This window comes from Musca autumnalis, unplaced genomic scaffold (assembly GCF_047663935.1).
Source record: "Musca autumnalis isolate F117 unplaced genomic scaffold, ASM4766393v1 scaffold_4, whole genome shotgun sequence".
NCBI classification, from domain to species: domain Eukaryota; kingdom Metazoa; phylum Arthropoda; class Insecta; order Diptera; family Muscidae; genus Musca; species Musca autumnalis.
The window spans coordinates 232,914,623-232,934,659 of record NW_027411977.1 but is presented as its reverse complement, the minus strand read 5'-3'; the positions used below and the strand labels follow the sequence as shown (position 1 = coordinate 232,934,659).

At 31.4% G+C, this 20,037-nt stretch overlaps 1 protein-coding gene across 7 annotated transcripts in view; it reads left to right on the top strand.

The window, feature by feature from the left end:
- The first annotated feature begins 9,465 nt into the window (after window positions 1-9,465).
- LOC141402357 (anoctamin-5) overlaps window positions 9,466-20,037 on the top strand; it is a 50,936-nt gene continuing 40,364 nt past the window's right edge. For 5 of the 7 annotated variants that reach the window (XM_073983346.1, XM_073983349.1, XM_073983345.1 and 2 more), the window contains exon 1: window positions 9,850-10,061. The gene's annotated coding sequence lies outside the window, so the exon portion shown is untranslated. Of the gene's footprint in view, window positions 10,062-20,037 lie in introns of all 7 variants that reach the window. The other 2 variants (XM_073983351.1, XM_073983344.1) reach the window with 2 other exon arrangements.

Genomic DNA, 20,037 nt, shown 5'->3' with positions numbered 1-20,037 from the left:
GTTTCTAGAGGCCTCCTAAAATTCTTTAAAAAATCCGCGTTTATTGTGTTTCTAGAGGCCCATTAAAATTCTTAAAAAAATCCACGTTTATTGTGTTTCTAGAGGCCTCCTAAAATTCTTTAAAAAATCCACGTTCACTGTGTTTCTAGAGGCCTCCTAAAATTCTTTAAAAAATCCACCTATATTGTGTTTCTAGAGGCCTCCTAAAATTCTTTAAAAAATTCACGTTTATTGTGTTTCTAGAGGCCTCCTAAAATTCTTTAAAAAATCCACGTTTATTGTGTTTCTAGAGGCCTCCTAAAATTCTTTAAAAAATTCACGTTTATTGTGTTTTTAGAGGCCTCCTAAAAATCTTTAAAAAATCCACCTATATTGTGTTTCTAGAGGCCTCCTAAAAATCCTTAAAAAATCCAAGTTTATTGTGTTTTTAGAGGCCTCCTAAAATTCTGTAAAAAATCCACGTTTATTGTGTTTTTAGAGGCCTCCTAAAAATCTTTAAAAAATCCACGTTTATTGTGTTTCTAGAGGCCTCCTAAAATTCTGTAAAAAATCCACGTTTATTGTGTTTCTAGAGGCCTTCTAAAATTCTTTAAAAAATCCACGTTTATTGTGTTTCTAGAGGCCTCCTAAAATTCTTTAAAAAATCCACGTTTATTGTGTTTCTAGAGGCCTCCTAAAATTCTTTAAAAAATCCACGTTTATTGTGTTTCTAGAGGCCTCCTAAAATTCTTTAAAAAATCCACGTTTATTGTGTTTCTAGAGGCCTCCTAAAATTCTTTAAAAAATCCACGTTTATTGTGTTTCTAGAGGCCTCCTAAAATTCTTTAAAAAATCCACGTTTATTGTGTTTCTAGAGGCCTCCTAAAATTCTTTAAAAAATCCACGTTTATTGTGTTTCTAGAGGCCTCCTAAAATTCTTTAAAAAATCCACGTTTATTGTGTTTCTAGAGGCCTCCTAAAATTCTTTAAAAAATCCACGTTTATTGTGTTTCTAGAGGCCTCCTAAAATTCTTTAAAAAATCCACGTTTATTGTGTTTCTAGAGGCCTCCTAAAATTCTTTAAAAAATCCAAATTTAATGTGTTTCTAAAGGCCTTCTAAAATTCTTTAAAAAATCCACGTTTATTGTGCTTCTAGAGGCCTCCTAAAATTCTTTAAAAAATCCACGTTTATTGTGTTTCTAGAGGCCTCCTAAAATTCTTGAAAAAATCCACGTTTATTGTGTTTCTAGAGGCCTCCTAAAATTCTTGAAAAAATCCACGTTTATTGTGTTTCTAGAGGCCTCCTAAAATTCTTTAAAAAATCCACGTTTATTGTGTTTCTAGAGGCCTCCTAAAATTCTTTAAAAAATCCACGTTTATTGTGTTTCTAGAGGCCTCCTAAAATTCTTTAAAAAATCCACGTTTATTGTGTTTCTAGAGGCCTCCTAAAATTCTTGAAAAAATCCACGTTTATTGTGTTTCTAGAGGCCTCCTAAAATTCTTCAAAAAATCCACGTTTATTGTGTTTCTAGAGGCCTCCTAAAATTCTTGAAAAAATCCACGTTTATTGTGTTTCTAGAGGCCTCCTAAAATTCTTTAAAAAATCCACGTTTATTGTGTTTCTAGAGGCCTCCTAAAATTCTTTAAAAAATCCACGTTTATTGTGTTTCTAGAGGCCTCCTAAAATTCTTTAAAAAATCCACGTTTATTGTGTTTCTAGAGGCCTCCTAAAATTCTTTAAAAAATCCACGTTCATTGTGTTTCTAGAGGCCTCCTAAAATTCTTTAAAAAATCCACGTTCATTGTGTTTCTAGAGGCCTCCTAAAATTCTATAAAAAATCCACGTTTATTGTGTTTCTAGAGGCCTCCTAAAATTCTTTAAAAAATCCACGTTCATTGTGTTTCTAGAGGCCTCCTAAAATTCTATAAAAAATCCACGTTTATTGTGTTTCTAGAGGCCTCCTAAAATTCTTTAAAAAATCCACGTTTATTGTGTTTCTAGAGGCCTCCTAAAATTCTTTAAAAAATCCACGTTTATTGTGTTTCTAGAGGCCTCCTAAAATTCTTTAAAAAATCCACGTTCATTGTCTTTCTAGAGGCCTCCTAAAATTCTTTAAAAAATCCACGTTCATTGTGTTTCTAGAGGCCTCCTAAAATTCTTAAAAAAATCCACGTTTATTGTCTTTCTAGAGGACTCCTAAAATTCTTTAAAAAATCCGCGTTTATTGTGTTTCTAGAGGCCTCTTAAAATTCTTTAAAAAATCCACGTTTATTGTGTTTCCAGGGACCTCCTAAAATTCTTTAAAAAATCCACGTTTATTGTGTTTCTAGAGGCCTCCTAAAATTCTTTAAAAAATCCACGTTTATTGTGTTTCTAGAGGCCTTCTAAAATTCTTTAAAAAATCCACGTTTATTGTCTTTCAGAGGCCTCCTAAAATTCTTAAAAAAAATCCACGTTTATTGTGTTTCTAGAGGACTCCTAAAATTCTTAAAAAAATCCACGTTTATTGTGTTTCTAGAGGACTCCTAAAATTCTTAAAAAAATCCACGTTTATTGTGTTTCTAGAGGACTCCTAAAATTCTTAAAAAAATCCACGTTTATTGTGTTTCTAGAGGACTCCTAAAATTCTTTAAAAAATCCGCGTTTATTGTGTTTCTAGAGGCCTCTTAAAATTCTTTAAAAAATCCACGTTTATTGTGTTTCCAGGGACCTCCTAAAATTCTTTAAAAAATCCACGTTTATTGTGTTTCTAGAGGCCTCCTAAAATTCTTTAAAAAAAATCCACGTTTATTGTGTTTCTAGAGGACTCCTAAAATTCTTAAAAATATCCACGTTTATTGTCTTTCTAGAGGCCTCCTAAAATTCTTAAAAAAATCCACGTTTATTGTGTTTCTAGAGGACTCCTAAAATTCTTTAAAAAATCCGCGTTTATTGTGTTTCTAGAGGCCTCTTAAAATTCTTTAAAAAATCCACGTTTATTGTGTTTCCAGGGACCTCCTAAAATTCTTTAAAAAATCCACGTTTATTGTGTTTCTAGAGGCCTCCTAAAATTCTTGAAAAAATCCACGTTTATTGTGTTTCTAGAGGCCTCCTAAAATTCTTGAAAAAATCCACGTTTATTGTGTTTCTAGAGGCCTCCTAAAATTCTTGAAAAAATCCACGTTTATTGTGTTTCTAGAGGCCTCCTAAAATTCTTGAAAAAATCCACGTTTATTGTGTTTCTAGAGGCCTCCTAAAATTCTTTAAAAAATTCACGTTTATTGTGTTTCTAGAGGCCCATTAAAATTCTTAAAAAAATCCACGTTTATTGTGTTTCTAGAGGCCTCCTAAAATTCTTTAAGAAATCCACGTTTATTGTGTTTCTAGAGGCCTCCTAAAATTCTTTAAGAAATCCACGTTTATTGTGTTTCTAGAGTCCTCCTAAAATTCTTTAAAAAATCCACGTTTATTGTGTTTCTAGAGGCCTCCTAAAATTCTTTAAAAAATCCACGTTTATTGTGTTTCTAGAGGCCTCCTAAAATTCTTTAAAAAATCCACGTTTATTGTGTTTCTAGAGTCCTCCTAAAATTCTTTAAAAAATCCACGTTTATTGTGTTTCTAGAGGCCTCCTAAAATTCTTTAAAAAATCCACGTTTATTGTGTTTCTAGAGTCCTCCTAAAATTCTTTAAAAAATCCACGTTTATTGTGTTTCTAGAGGCCTCCTAAAATTCTTTAAAAAATCCACGTTTATTGTGTTTCTAGAGGCCTCCTAAAATTCTTAAAAAAATCCACGTTTATTGTGTTTCTAGAGGCCTCCTAAAATTCTTTAAAAAATCCACGTTTATTGTGTTTCTAGAGGCCCATTAAAATTCTTAAAAAAATCCACGTTTATTGTGTTTCTAGAGGCCTCCTAAAATTCTTTAAGAAATCCACGTTTATTGTGTTTCTAGAGGCCTCCTAAAATTCTTAAAAAAATCCACGTTTATTGTGTTTCTAGAGGCCTCCTAAAATTCTTTAAAAAATCCACGTTCACTGTGTTTCTAGAGGCCTCCTAAAATTCTTTAAAAAATCCACGTTTATTGTGTTTCTAGAGGCCTCCTAAAATTCTTTAAAAAATTCACGTTTATTGTGTTTTTAGAGGCCTCCTAAAAATCTTTAAAAAATCCACCTATATTGAGTTTCTAGAGGCCTCCTAAAAATCCTTAAAAAATCCAAGTTTATTGTGTTTTTAGAGGCCTCCTAAAAATCTTTAAAAAATCCACCTATATTGTGTTTCTAGAGGCCTCCTAAAAATCCTTAAAAAATCCACGTTTATTGTGTTTTTAGAGGCCTCCTAAAAATCTTTAAAAAATCCACGTATATTGTGTTTCTAGAGGCCTCCTAAAAATCCTTAAAAAATCCAAGTTTATTGTGTTTTTAGAGGCCTCCTAAAAATCCTTAAAAAATCCAAGTTTATTGTGTTTTTAGAGGCCTCCTAAAATTCTGTAAAAAATCCACGTTTATTGTGTTTCTAGAGGCCTCCTAAAATTCTTAAAAAAATCCACGTTTATTGTGTTTCTAGAGGCCTCCTAAAATTCTTTAAAAAATCCACGTTTATTGTGTTTCTAGAGGCCTCCTAAAATTCTTTAAGAAATCCACGTTTATTGTGTTTCTAGAGGCCTCCTAAAATTCTTTAAGAAATCCACGTTTATTGTGTTTCTAGAGGCCTCCTAAAATTCTTTAAGAAATCCACGTTTATTGTGTTTCTAGAGGCCTCCTAAAATTCTTTAAGAAATCCACGTTTATTGTGTTTCTAGAGTCCTCCTAAAATTCTTTAAAAAATCCACGTTTATTGTGTTTCTAGAGGCCTCCTAAAATTCTTTAAAAAATCCACGTTTAATGTGTTTCTAGAGGCCTCCTAAAATTCTTTAAAAAATCCACGTTTATTGTGTTTCTAGAGTCCTCCTAAAATTCTTTAAAAAATCCACGTTTATTGTGTTTCTAGAGGCCTCCTAAAATTCTTTAAAAAATCCACGTTTATTGTGTTTCTAGAGTCCTCCTAAAATTCTTTAAAAAATCCACGTTTATTGTGTTTCTAGAGGCCTCCTAAAATTCTTTAAAAAATCCACGTTTATTGTGTTTCTAGAGGCCTCCTAAAATTCTTTAAGAAATCCACGTTTATTGTGTTTCTAGAGTCCTCCTAAAATTCTTTAAAAAATCCACGTTTATTGTGTTTCTAGAGGCCTCCTAAAATTCTTTAAAAAATCCACGTTCATTGTCTTTCTAGAGGCCTCCTAAAATTCTTTAAAAAATCCACGTTTATTGTGTTTCTAGAGGCCTCCTAAAATTCTTTAAAACATCCACGTTTATTGTGTTTCTAGAGGCCTCCTAAAATTCTTTAAAAAATCCACGTTTATTGTGTTTCTAGAGGCCTCCTAAAATTCTTTAAAAAATCCACGTTTATTGTGTTTCTAGAGGCCTCCTAAAATTCTTTAAAAAATCCACGTTTATTGTGTTTCTAGAGGCCCATTAAAATTCTTAAAAAAATCCACGTTTATTGTGTTTCTAGAGGCCTCCTAAAATTCTTTAAAAAATCCACGTTCACTGTGTTTCTAGAGGCCTCCTAAAATTCTTTAAAAAATCCACCTATATTGTGTTTCTAGAGGCCTCCTAAAATTCTTTAAAAAATTCACGTTTATTGTGTTTCTAGAGGCCTCCTAAAATTCTTTAAAAAATCCACGTTTATTGTGTTTCTAGAGGCCTCCTAAAATTCTTTAAAAAATTCACGTTTATTGTGTTTTTAGAGGCCTCCTAAAAATCTTTAAAAAATCCACCTATATTGTGTTTCTAGAGGCCTCCTAAAAATCCTTAAAAAATCCAAGTTTATTGTGTTTTTAGAGGCCTCCTAAAATTCTGTAAAAAATCCACGTTTATTGTGTTTTTAGAGGCCTCCTAAAAATCTTTAAAAAATCCACGTTTATTGTGTTTCTAGAGGCCTCCTAAAATTCTGTAAAAAATCCACGTTTATTGTGTTTCTAGAGGCCTTCTAAAATTCTTTAAAAAATCCACGTTTATTGTGTTTCTAGAGGCCTCCTAAAATTCTTTAAAAAATCCACGTTTATTGTGTTTCTAGAGGCCTCCTAAAATTCTTTAAAAAATCCACGTTTATTGTGTTTCTAGAGGCCTCCTAAAATTCTTTAAAAAATCCACGTTTATTGTGTTTCTAGAGGCCTCCTAAAATTCTTTAAAAAATCCACGTTTATTGTGTTTCTAGAGGCCTCCTAAAATTCTTTAAAAAATCCACGTTTATTGTGTTTCTAGAGGCCTCCTAAAATTCTTTAAAAAATCCACGTTTATTGTGTTTCTAGAGGCCTCCTAAAATTCTTTAAAAAATCCACGTTTATTGTGTTTCTAGAGGCCTCCTAAAATTCTTTAAAAAATCCACGTTTATTGTGTTTCTAGAGGCCTCCTAAAATTCTTTAAAAAATCCACGTTTATTGTGTTTCTAGAGGCCTCCTAAAATTCTTTAAAAAATCCAAATTTAATGTGTTTCTAAAGGCCTTCTAAAATTCTTTAAAAAATCCACGTTTATTGTGCTTCTAGAGGCCTCCTAAAATTCTTTAAAAAATCCACGTTTATTGTGTTTCTAGAGGCCTCCTAAAATTCTTGAAAAAATCCACGTTTATTGTGTTTCTAGAGGCCTCCTAAAATTCTTGAAAAAATCCACGTTTATTGTGTTTCTAGAGGCCTCCTAAAATTCTTTAAAAAATCCACGTTTATTGTGTTTCTAGAGGCCTCCTAAAATTCTTTAAAAAATCCACGTTTATTGTGTTTCTAGAGGCCTCCTAAAATTCTTGAAAAAATCCACGTTTATTGTGTTTCTAGAGGCCTCCTAAAATTCTTGAAAAAATCCACGTTTATTGTGTTTCTAGAGGCCTCCTAAAATTCTTGAAAAAATCCACGTTTATTGTGTTTCTAGAGGCCTCCTAAAATTCTTGAAAAAATCCACGTTTATTGTGTTTCTAGAGGCCTCCTAAAATTCTTTAAAAAATCCACGTTTATTGTGTTTCTAGAGGCCTCCTAAAATTCTTTAAAAAATCCACGTTTATTGTGTTTCTAGAGGCCTCCTAAAATTCTTTAAAAAATCCACGTTTATTGTGTTTCTAGAGGCCTCCTAAAATTCTTTAAAAAATCCACGTTCATTGTGTTTCTAGAGGCCTCCTAAAATTCTTTAAAAAATCCACGTTCATTGTGTTTCTAGAGGCCTCCTAAAATTCTATAAAAAATCCACGTTTATTGTGTTTCTAGAGGCCTCCTAAAATTCTTTAAAAAATCCACGTTCATTGTGTTTCTAGAGGCCTCCTAAAATTCTATAAAAAATCCACGTTTATTGTGTTTCTAGAGGCCTCCTAAAATTCTTTAAAAAATCCACGTTTATTGTGTTTCTAGAGGCCTCCTAAAATTCTTTAAAAAATCCACGTTTATTGTGTTTCTAGAGGCCTCCTAAAATTCTTTAAAAAATCCACGTTCATTGTCTTTCTAGAGGCCTCCTAAAATTCTTTAAAAAATCCACGTTCATTGTGTTTCTAGAGGCCTCCTAAAATTCTTAAAAAAATCCACGTTTATTGTCTTTCTAGAGGACTCCTAAAATTCTTTAAAAAATCCGCGTTTATTGTGTTTCTAGAGGCCTCTTAAAATTCTTTAAAAAATCCACGTTTATTGTGTTTCCAGGGACCTCCTAAAATTCTTTAAAAAATCCACGTTTATTGTGTTTCTAGAGGCCTCCTAAAATTCTTTAAAAAATCCACGTTTATTGTGTTTCTAGAGGCCTTCTAAAATTCTTTAAAAAATCCACGTTTATTGTCTTTCAGAGGCCTCCTAAAATTCTTAAAAAAAATCCACGTTTATTGTGTTTCTAGAGGACTCCTAAAATTCTTAAAAAAATCCACGTTTATTGTGTTTCTAGAGGACTCCTAAAATTCTTAAAAAAATCCACGTTTATTGTGTTTCTAGAGGACTCCTAAAATTCTTTAAAAAATCCGCGTTTATTGTGTTTCTAGAGGCCTCTTAAAATTCTTTAAAAAATCCACGTTTATTGTGTTTCCAGGGACCTCCTAAAATTCTTTAAAAAATCCACGTTTATTGTGTTTCTAGAGGCCTCCTAAAATTCTTTAAAAAAAATCCACGTTTATTGTGTTTCTAGAGGACTCCTAAAATTCTTAAAAAAATCCACGTTTATTGTCTTTCTAGAGGCCTCCTAAAATTCTTAAAAAAATCCACGTTTATTGTGTTTCTAGAGGACTCCTAAAATTCTTTAAAAAATCCGCGTTTATTGTGTTTCTAGAGGCCTCTTAAAATTCTTTAAAAAATCCACGTTTATTGTGTTTCCAGGGACCTCCTAAAATTCTTTAAAAAATCCACGTTTATTGTGTTTCTAGAGGCCTCCTAAAATTCTTGAAAAAATCCACGTTTATTGTGTTTCTAGAGGCCTCCTAAAATTCTTGAAAAAATCCACGTTTATTGTGTTTCTAGAGGCCTCCTAAAATTCTTGAAAAAATCCACGTTTATTGTGTTTCTAGAGGCCTCCTAAAATTCTTGAAAAAATCCACGTTTATTGTGTTTCTAGAGGCCTCCTAAAATTCTTTAAAAAATCCACGTTTATTGTGTTTCTAGAGGCCTCCTAAAATTCTTTAAAAAATCCACGTTTATTGTGTTTCTAGAGGCCTCCTAAAATTCTTGAAAAAATCCACGTTTATTGTGTTTCTAGAGGCCTCCTAAAATTCTTTAAAAAATCCACGTTTATTGTGTTTCTAGAGGCCTCCTAAAATTCTTTAAAAAATCCACGTTTATTGTGTTTCTAGAGGCCTCCTAAAATTCTTTAAAAAATCCAAGTTTATTGTGTTTCTAGAGGCCTCCTAAAATTCTTTAAAAAATCCACGTTCATTGTCTTTCTAGAGGCCTCCTAAAATTCTTTAAAAAATCCACGTTCATTGTGTTTCTAGAGGCCTCCTAAAATTCTTTAAAAAATCCACGTTTATTGTGTTTCTAGAGGCCTTCTAAAATTCTTTAAAAAATCCACGTTTATTGTCTTTCTAGAGGCCTCCTAAAATTCTTAAAAAAATCCACGTTTATTGTGTTTCTAGAGGACTCCTAAAATTCTTTAAAAAATCCGCGTTTATTGTGTTTCTAGAGGCCTCTTAAAATTCTTTAAAAAATCCACGTTTATTGTGTTTCCAGGGACCTCCTAAAATTCTTTAAAAAATCCACGTTTATTGTGTTTCTAGAGGCCTCCTAAAATTCTTTAAAAAATCCACGTTTATTGTGTTGCTAGATGCCTCCTAAAATTCTTTAAAAAATCCACGTTTATTGTTTATTGGACATGTGTTGCCCAGTGTTTTGTTTGAAAGACAATACCACACTTTTATTACCATTATTGTTGTTGTAGTTATTATTTTCAGCCATTGTCCTGCTGTATGAATTGATTATTGGAGTAGTACAAATTTCATGGTTATTGTTGGTGCAGTTGTTGTAAACATTTTTATTAACGGCTAGCAGGGTCTTTTTTGTGTCATTAACAACTCTCAGCTTAGAGTGTATTCGTACATACTCCTGTATATGTATGTGTGTTTGTCTTACCATTGTGGTAAAAAGGACACATGTTTGACGCTTCAAATACTTTAGGACCCTTTGGAATATTAAACTATCTCGCACACACACTCACTCACAAGTCCACTTACACCTGTGTCCTGTGAACAGTAGGAAGTGCAACTTAAATGCGTGTCTCCTCTATTTGATGGAATGACATTTCAGAATGTTGGTTGATTGGTATTTGTTAGCCAACAACAACAACAATGACAACAAACGACAAAAATGAGCAATAAATCGTTGTTATTACCAATCGGAGAAATCATTCAACGGTGAGCGTTTAAATCGTACGGTTCTTTTGAAGCGGGAAAAAATAAAACTTGAAAAGTGATTTGGTGTTTATTTGGAAATTGAAAAAATATATATAACAACAACAATACTCGTCTGTGTGCCTTTATCGTCCACCCGCAACCACCATAAGTGCCTTTCCATGCAATTATTAATATTTTATGTGTAACAATAACACACGCCTAAAAGTATGCAAAGTATTTGTGAAATAACCCCCTTTAAAAAAAATTATAAAAATTAAAAAAAAATATATAACAATAACAATGAAAAATAATTAAAAAATTGTGAAAAAATCAAGAAATGTAACAAAAAATAACAAGCAACTCAGATTTGACAAAAATAAGTGAAGTGTATACCGAAAATATAAATATACAACAATAAAGAAAAGATACAGAAAAAGAAACAGCCTAAAAAGTGGATATTTTAAAAGAGGCACCGTAAAAATGTGGATTATTAAACAATTTTAAGAGGAATCTCCAGACACAATAAACGTGGATTTATTAAACAATTTTAGGGCGCCTCTAAAGCATGGATTTTTTAAAAAATTTTAGCAGACCTCTTAAGACACAATAAACGTGAATTTTTTAAAGAATTTTAGCAGACCTCTTAAGACACAATAAACGTGGATTTTTTAAAGAATTTTAGCAGACCTCTTAAGACACAATAAACGTGGATTTTTTAAAGAATTTTAGCAGACCTCTTAAGACACAATAATCGTGGATTTTTTAAAGAATTTTAGCAGACCTCTTAAGACACAATAAACGTGGATTTTTTAAAGAATTTTAGCAGACCTCTTAAGACACAATAAACGTGGATTTTTTAAAGAATTTTAGCAGACCTCTTAAGACACAATAAACGTGGATTTTTTAAAGAATTTTAGCAGACCTCTTAAGACACAATAAACGTGGATTTTTTAAAGAATTTTAGCAGACCTCTTAAGACACAATAAACGTGGATTTTTTAAAGAATTTTAGCAGACCTCTTAAGACACAATAAACGTGGATTTTTTAAAGAATTTTAGCAGACCTCTTACGACACAATAAACGTGGATTTTTTAGAGAATTTTAGCAGACCTTTAAGACACAATAAACGTGGATTTTTTAAAGAATTTTAGCAGACCTCTTAAGACACAATAAACGTGGATTTTTTAAAGAATTTTAGCAGACCTCTTAAGACACAATAAACGTGGATTTTTTAAAGAATTTTAGCAGACCTCTTAAGACACAATAAACGTGGATTTTTTAAAGAATTTTAGCAGACCTCTTAAGACACAATAATCGTGGATTTTTTAAAGAATTTTAGCAGACCTCTTAAGACACAATAAACGTGGATTTTTTAAAGAATTTTAGCAGACCTCTTAAGACACAATAAACGTGGATTTTTTAAAGAATTTTAGCAGACCTCTTAAGACACAATAAACGTGGATTTTTTAAAGAATTTTAGCAGACCTCTTAAGACACAATAAACGTGGATTTTTTAAAGAATTTTAGCAGACCTCTTAAGACACAATAAACGTGGATTTTTTAAAGAATTTTAGCAGACCTCTTACGACACAATAAACGTGGATTTTTTAGAGAATTTTAGCAGACCTTTAAGACACAATAAACGTGGATTTTTTAAAGAATTTTAGCAGACCTCTTAAGACACAATAAACGTGGATTTTTTAAAGAATTTTAGCAGACCTCTTAAGACACAATAAACGTGGATTTTTTAAAGAATTTTAGCAGACCTCTTAAGACACAATAAACGTGGATTTTTTAAAGAATTTTAGCAGACCTCTTAAGACACAATAAACGTGGATTTTTTAAAGAATTTTAGCAGACCTCTTAAGACACAATAATCGTGGATTTTTTAAAGAATTTTAGCAGACCTCTTAAGACACAATAAACGTGGATTTTTTAAAGAATTTTAGCAGACCTCTTAAGACACAATAAACGTGGATTTTTTAAAGAATTTTAGCAGACCTCTTAAGACACAATAAACGTGGATTTTTTAAAGAATTTTAGCAGACCTCTTAAGACACAATAAACGTGGATTTTTTAAAGAATTTTAGCAGACCTCTTAAGACACAATAAACGTGGATTTTTTAAAGAATTTTAGCAGACCTCTTAAGACACAATAATCGTGGATTTTTTAAAGAATTTTAGCAGACCTCTTAAGACACAATAAACGTGGATTTTTTAAAGAATTTTAGCAGACCTCTTAAGACACAATAAACGTGGATTTTTTAAAGAATTTTAGCAGACCTCTTAAGACACAATAAACGTGGATTTTTTAAAGAATTTTAGCAGACCTCTTAAGACACAATAATCGTGGATTTTTTAAAGAATTTTAGCAGACCTCTTAAGACACAATAAACGTGGATTTTTTAAAGAATTTTAGCAGACCTCTTAAGACACAATAAACGTGGATTTTTTAAAGAATTTTAGCAGACCTCTTAAGACACAATAAACGTGGATTTTTTAAAGAATTTTAGCAGACCTCTTAAGACACAATAAACGTGGATTTTTTAAATAATTTTAGCAGACCTCTTAAGACACAATAAACGTGGATTTTTTAAAGAATTTTAGCAGACCTCTTAAGACACAATAAACGTGGATTTTTTAAAGAATTTTAGCAGACCTCTTAAGACACAATAAACGTGGATTTTTTAAAGAATTTTAGCAGACCTCTTAAGACACAATAAACGTGGATTTTTTAAAGAATTTTAGCAGACCTCTTAAGACACAATAAACGTGGATTTTTTAAAGAATTTTAGCAGACCTCTTAAGACACAATAAACGTGGATTTTTTAAAGAATTTTAGCAGACCTCTTAAGACACAATAAACGTGGATTTTTTAAAGAATTTTAGCAGACCTCTTAAGACACAATAAACGTGGATTTTTTAAAGAATTTTAGCAGACCTCTTAAGACACAATAAACGTGGATTTTTTTAAAGAATTTTAGCAGACCTCTTCGGACACAATAAACGTGGATTTTTTTAAAGAATTTTAGTAGACCTCTTAAGACACAATAAACGTGGATTTTTTAAAGAATTTTAGCAGACCTCTTAAGACACAATAAACGTGGATTTTTTAAAGAATTTTACCAGATCTCTTAAGACACAATAAACGTGGATTTTTTTAAAGAATTTTAGCAGATCTCTTAAGACACAATAAACGTGGATTTTTTAAAGAATTTTACCAGATCTCTTAAGACACAATAAATGTGGATTTTTTAAAGAATTTTAGCAGACCTCTTAAGACACAATAAACGTGGATTTTTTTAAGAATTTTACCAGATCTCTTAAGACACAATAAACGTGGATTTTTTAAAGAATTTTAGCAGACCTCTTAAGACACAATAAACGTGGATTTTTTAAAGAATTTTACCAGATCTCTTAAGACACAATAAACGTGGATTTTTTTAAAGAATTTTAGCAGATCTCTTAAGACACAATAAACGTGGATTTTTTAAAGAATTTTACCAGATCTCTTAAGACACAATAAACGTGGATTTTTTAAAGAATTTTAGCAGATCTCTTAAGACACAATAAACGTGGATTTTTTAAAGAATTTTACCAGATCTCTTAAGACACAATAAATGTGGATTTTTTAAGGAATTTTAGCAGACCTCTTAAGACACAATGAACGTGGATTTTTTAAAGAATTTTAGCAGACCTCTTCGGACACAATAAACGTGGATTTGTTAAAGAATTTTAGCAGACCTCTTAAGACACAATAAACGTGGATTTTTTAAAGAATTTTAGCAGACCTCTTAAGACACAATAAACGTGGATTTTTTAAAGAATTTTAGCAGACCTCTTAAGACACAATAAACGTGCATTTTTTAAAGAATTTTAGCAGACCTCTTAAGACACAATAAACGTGCATTTTTTAAAGAATTTTAGCAGACCTCTTGAGACACACTGAACGTTTGTATTAGTTTAATGGGACTTAGTGCGTATAAGTTTTGTCGTTATGTATACGCACCCCAATACCACCGCTAAAAATTTCCAAAAGCCTTTCAAAAGGAAGTTCGATTAAATGTTACACAATTTTTTCACAAAATAATTCTAATAAATTTCTTGGTAAATCATATTTTAAAAATTCATTTGTCTTCTTTATTGAAATTCTTCAACAATGACTTACCATTTTTATTTACCATGTACACTGGCCGTCTGAAGGCCATTATCATCATAACCGCTAACTTGGTATTTACACACATATACATACAACAACAAGAAAAAGGACAAAACTTGTTGCTTGACAATACCAAATGGTCAATATTCCCACAAATTATAAACAAGGACAAACAAACAACCAACCATCCATCCAAGCAATATAAAACTTACCAATGCATATGTGTATTCATGTACATATGTATGTGTGAGAATGTTTGTTGTCCAAGATGGATTATTTTCCACAAATAACTGGGCCAGTAGAAAAGCAGTTCATAGAAGACAATTCTTTGTGAAAATTTGAGAATTTATCCTCGATGACTAACTATGGGACCAAAAGAAGACCTCCTCCTCCTGTGTTTCTATGAGAAGAACTTTTGCTCTTTTATGAGAAAATCTACTGTTCTTCTATGATAATCTTTTTAAGACCCTTCCTACTGGCCTGTGGTGGTATTTTGAAAATTTCTGTGTGTGTGTGCCTTTGTGGCCTAAATTCGTCGCCCTCCCCAGTTTTGAAAAATGTCACTGTGGAGAACTTGAATTTTTTAGTGATTCCACAAGTTTGAACAAACGACAATTCTGATATCAATTGTCGTGCTTTGTGTTAATGACGTTTACAATCAGATTGTCTAAATAGTTGAAATTATCAAAAGGATATAACACAACTACCAACAAAGGACACACTTATGACCATTATAAGGGACAATGGATTGTTAAGCCGCTTAGCTTAGTTACCACAAAACAACAACAAAACAAAATTATATACCAAGAGTTTATTTTTAATATGTTATAAAATAAATATGTTTGTAGGTCTCTCTCTCTCTCTCCTGCATGTGTGTCCGTCTGTAGGTTTATTTATTTGCTGTAAATATAATTTATATTACTACAGAATTTTGTTATTGTCCTAACCGGTTAACTTTGCTGGACTTGACCAGACAGGCTACTATATGAATTTATGACACGCCACTGTCATTATCTTTTGACATTCATGTGTACATACATATGTATGTACATATATAAAAAATAAATTAATGTATTTTAGAATATTAAGTGGATGTGTGTGGAAATGAACTTTCAATGGACTTGAACTATGGGACAATGGGACAAAAAATATTGGAGAGAAAATTTCTTATAGAAACATTTTCTATAGGAAAACTGCAACGCAGCAAATTTATGACTACTCCATTTCTCGATACAATCTCAATTATTAATATGACTTGCCAAAAGGCAATGAATGTCATCCTTGACATATTTACCAATATTAACAGACATTAGCTAATCGATTGAATAGGATCAACAAGCGATAAAATTATTATACAATTAATTAATAAATTGAAAAAAAAAAAAACACGCTCAAACACCCTCCTGATAATAGGCTATAATACATGTTTAAAAAGATATTTTTTACTCCTTGCTGGCCGAGATAATACACTCCACGTCAGTAGAATAGAACACCTACATTTTTGTTAATGTTAGCTTATTTATCCCAAAACGAATGAATCTGCGTTTTCAATCTTGTGGGGATGTAAAGTCGATAATGTTCCATATCAAACACAGAAAAAAATATGTTTCTAGTTCTTCGCGAAATGATTTTCTGATCATTTTTCCGATAGTACTATGAAAAATAGGCATTTATTTTTGGTCATCAGGATAGAACAGTCACTTTATTTTCGCGAATTTTTGAGATATTAAAGCCGAATTTTCTTTCAGTCGATAAAGCAAGGCTTTCTAATCATTTTTCACCAAAGAAAACCTATAAATTATTCCGAGGACACCGAAATAACAGCGTTAAAGGGTTTAAATTGACAGATATTGGAAACATCTCGGAATATCAATAGGAGTCGCGCAATTATGTCATATTTCTTCACAATAAGATAGAATATGACACAGACAACCTCGACGGATACAATCGAATGCTTCGGATGCTGATAAGATGGAATATTTTCAAAATATTTATGAAAAAGGTTAAAATTTCTTAAAAAACCATGATGATTTGTTCAATAAAATGGATTTTCCGCGAACAAGTCTGCTGGAAATATGCTCCAGATTTGAAGGAAGATAATCTGATACGAAAACAACCGTTATTTTAATACACTGAGGGAAATTTTAGTACCTTATAAAACAACATACGAAACTTAAACCCCAATTTCCATGACTGTGTTTTCCCGCGAACACGGGACTTTTACATTTGCGATTTCAGTTAACAAGCTACTAATTCGTAAAATCCGGTATGAAGAGCATAAACTGGTCCATTTATATTGGAGCATAACACTGTTAAGAACAGTCGCGGACACCGAAATAAGAACACATATAAAATTCAAAATCCAAAGGGTGTGTTCAATTTGAAAAATGTGCTAAAATTTCCCTCAGTGTATTAAATAGCGGTTATTTTCATATCAGATTATTTTCCTCTAAATCTTGGGCATATTTCCAAACCATTAAATGGCAGACATGTTCGCGGAAAAATCATTTTATTGAACAAATCATCATGGTTTTTTAAGAAATTTTGACCTTTTTCATAAATATTTTGAAAATATTCCATCTTATCAGCATCCGAAGCACTCGATTGTATCCGTCGAGGTTGTCTGTGTCATATTCTATCTTATTGTGAAGAAATATGACATAATTGCGCGACTCCTATTGATATTCCGAGATGTTTCCAATATCTGTCAATTTAAACCCTTTAACGCTGTTATTTCGGTGTCCGCGGAATAATTTATAGGTTTTCTTTGGTGAAAAATGATTAGAAAGCCTTGATTTATATACAGAAAGAAAATTCGGCTTTAATATCTCAAAAATTCGCGAAAATAAAGTGACTGTTCTATCCTGATGACCAAAAATAAATTCCTATTTTTCGTAGTACTATCGGAAAAATGATCAGAAAATCATTTCGCGAAGAACTAGAAACATAATTTTTTCTGTGTTTGATATGGAACATTATCGACTTTACATCCCCACAAGATTGAAAACGCAGATTCATTCGTTTTGGGATAAATAAGCTAACATTAACAAAAATGTAGGTGTTCTATTCTACTGACGTGGAGTGTATGTATGTATATGGAAATATTTTTTCATAATTATAAAAAAAATTATAATTTCCAGCCATCTAGGAAACAGCATTGGGACTTGGGACATTACATTGCAATTTTTTTTATTTTAATTTATATTGAAAGCAATTAATGTAATAGCGTTTAAAAAAAATTGGAAAAAAGTTTTAAAAACAATTCTAGATAATTATATAAGAAAAACAATAGCAGTAAAGAATTTTTTAAAACATTTTATCAACCCTCAACAGCCACAAAAAACGTGGATTTTTTAAAGAATTATAAAAGGTCTCTAGAAACACAATAAAAGTGGATTTTAATAAGAATAACACAATAAACGTGGATTTTATAAAGAATTTTAATAGGCCTCTAGAAACACAATAAACTTGGATCTTATAAACAATTTTAAAAGGCCTCTACAAACACAATAAACGTGGATTTTTTAAAGAATTTTAAAAGGCCTCTAGAAACATAATAAACGTGGATTTTATAAAGAATTTTAGAAGGCCATTAGAAACACAATAAACGTGGATTTTTTAAAGAATGTTAAAATGCCTCAACAAACACAGTAAACGTGGATTTTTTAAAGAATTTTAAGAGGCCTCTAGAAACACAATAAACGTGGATTTTATAAAGAATTTTAAAAGGCCTCTTGAAACACAATAAACGTGGATTTTTTAAAGAATTTTAGCAGACCTCTACAAACACAATAAACGTCGATTTTTTTAAGAATTTTTAAAAGCCTCTAGAAGCACAGTAATTGTAGATTTTTTAAAGAATTTTAAAAGGTCTTTAGAAACGCGGTAAACAGGAATTTTTTAAAGAATTTTAGGAGACCTTCAAAGCTACAATAAACGTGGATTTTTAAAGAATTTTCTGAGGCCTGTAAAGACAAAATAAACGTGGATTTTTTAAAGAATTTTCTGAATCCTCTAAAGACAAAATAAACGTGGTTTTAAAAAAAAAATTCTGAGGCCTCTAAAAAAACAATAAACAATGATTTTTAAAGAATTTTTGAAGAGCTGTAAAGACGCAGTAAACCTGGATTATTTAAAGAATTTTCTGAGGCATCTAAGGACACAATAAACGCGGATTTTTCAAGGAATTTCCTGAGGTCTCTAAAGACATAATAAACGTGAATTTTTTAAAGAATTTTTAAAGGCCTCTAAAGACACAATAAACGGGGATTTTTTAAAGCACTTTCTGAAGCCTCTAAAGACACAATAAACGGGGATTTTTTAAAGAACTTTCTGAAGCATCTAAAGACACAACAAACGTGGATTTTTCAAGGAATTTTCTGAGGCCTCTAAAGGCACAATAAACGTGGATTTTTTAAAGAATTTTAGGAGGTCTCTAGAAACCCAAAAAACCTGGATTTTTTTAAATAATTTTAGGAGACCCTAAAACCACAATAAACGTGGATTTTTTAAAGAATTTTAGGAGGCCTCTAGAAATACAATAAACGTGGATTTTTTAAAGAATTTTAGGAGGCCTCTAGAAACACAATAAACCTGGATTTTTTAAAGAATTTTAGGAGGCCTCTAAAACACAATAAACCTGGATTTTTTAAAGAATTTTAGGAGGTCTCTAGAAACCCAAAAAACCTGGATTTTTTTAAATAATTTTAGGAGGCCTCTAGAAACACAATAAACGTGGATTTTTTAACGAATTTTAGGAGGCCCTCTAGAAACACAATAAACGTGGATTTTTTAACGAATTTTAGGAGGCCTCTAGAAACACAATAAACGTGGATTTTTTAACGAATTTTAGGAGGCCTCTAGAAACACAATAAACGTGGATTTTTTAAAGAATTTTAGGAGGCCTCTAGAAACACAATAAACGTGGATTTTTTAAAGAATTTTATGAGGCCTCTAGAAACACAATAAACGTGGATTTTTTAAAGAATTTTAGGAGGCCTCTAGAAACACAATAAACGTGGATTTTTTAAAGAATTTTAGGAGGCCTCTAGAAACACAATAAACGTGTTTTTTTAAAGAATTTTAAAAGGCCATTAGAAACGCAATAAATGTGGATTTTTTAAAGAATTTTAAAAGGCTATTAGAAACACAATAAACGTGGATTTTATAAAGAAATTTAATAGGCCTCTAGAAACACAGTAAACATGGATTTTTTTAAAAAATTGTAAAAGGCCTCTATAAACACAAAAAACGTGGATTTTTAAAGAATTTTAAAAGGCCATTAGAAACGCAATAAACGTGGATTTTATAAAGAATTTTAATAGGCCTCTAGAAACACAATAAACGTGGATTTGATAAAGAAATTTAAAAGGCCATTAGAAACACAATAAACGTGGATTTTTTAAAGAATTTTCTGAGGCCTCTAAGGACACAATAAACGTGGATTTTTTAAAGAATTTTCTGAAGCCTCTAAGGACACAATAAACGTGGATTTTTTAAAGAACTTTTAAAGGTCTCTAAAGACATCATAAACATGGATTTTTTTAAAGAATTTTTGAGGTCTATAAAGATAGCATTATTTTGATGCCTCTAAAGACACAATAAAGGTGGATTTTTTTAAGAATTTTCTGAGGCCTCGTAAGACACAATAAACGTGGACTTTTTAAAGAATTTTCTGAAGCCTCTATATATATATTTTTTTCTTTATTATTCCACTTGGGAACATAGGGCTTCCACAAGATTGTTCCAACTTATTCTATCGTTACATATTATTTTGATATCATCTAAGTTGTGTTTGCTTTCTTCAGCTCATTCAGTATGGTTCTGCGCCATGTAATTTTTGGGCGGCCAGGGCGTCTGCTTCCTTGTGGGTTCCATTCTAAAGCCATCCTGGAAATGCTATTGTGTGGTTTTCGCAACGTATGCCCTATCCATTTCCATTTTCTCCTTGCAATCTGCCGGGCGATTGGTTCTTCATTTGTCATCTCTTATAGTGCAGGGTTTGAGATTTTGTTGGGCCAAAATATTTTGCTTATTATCCGG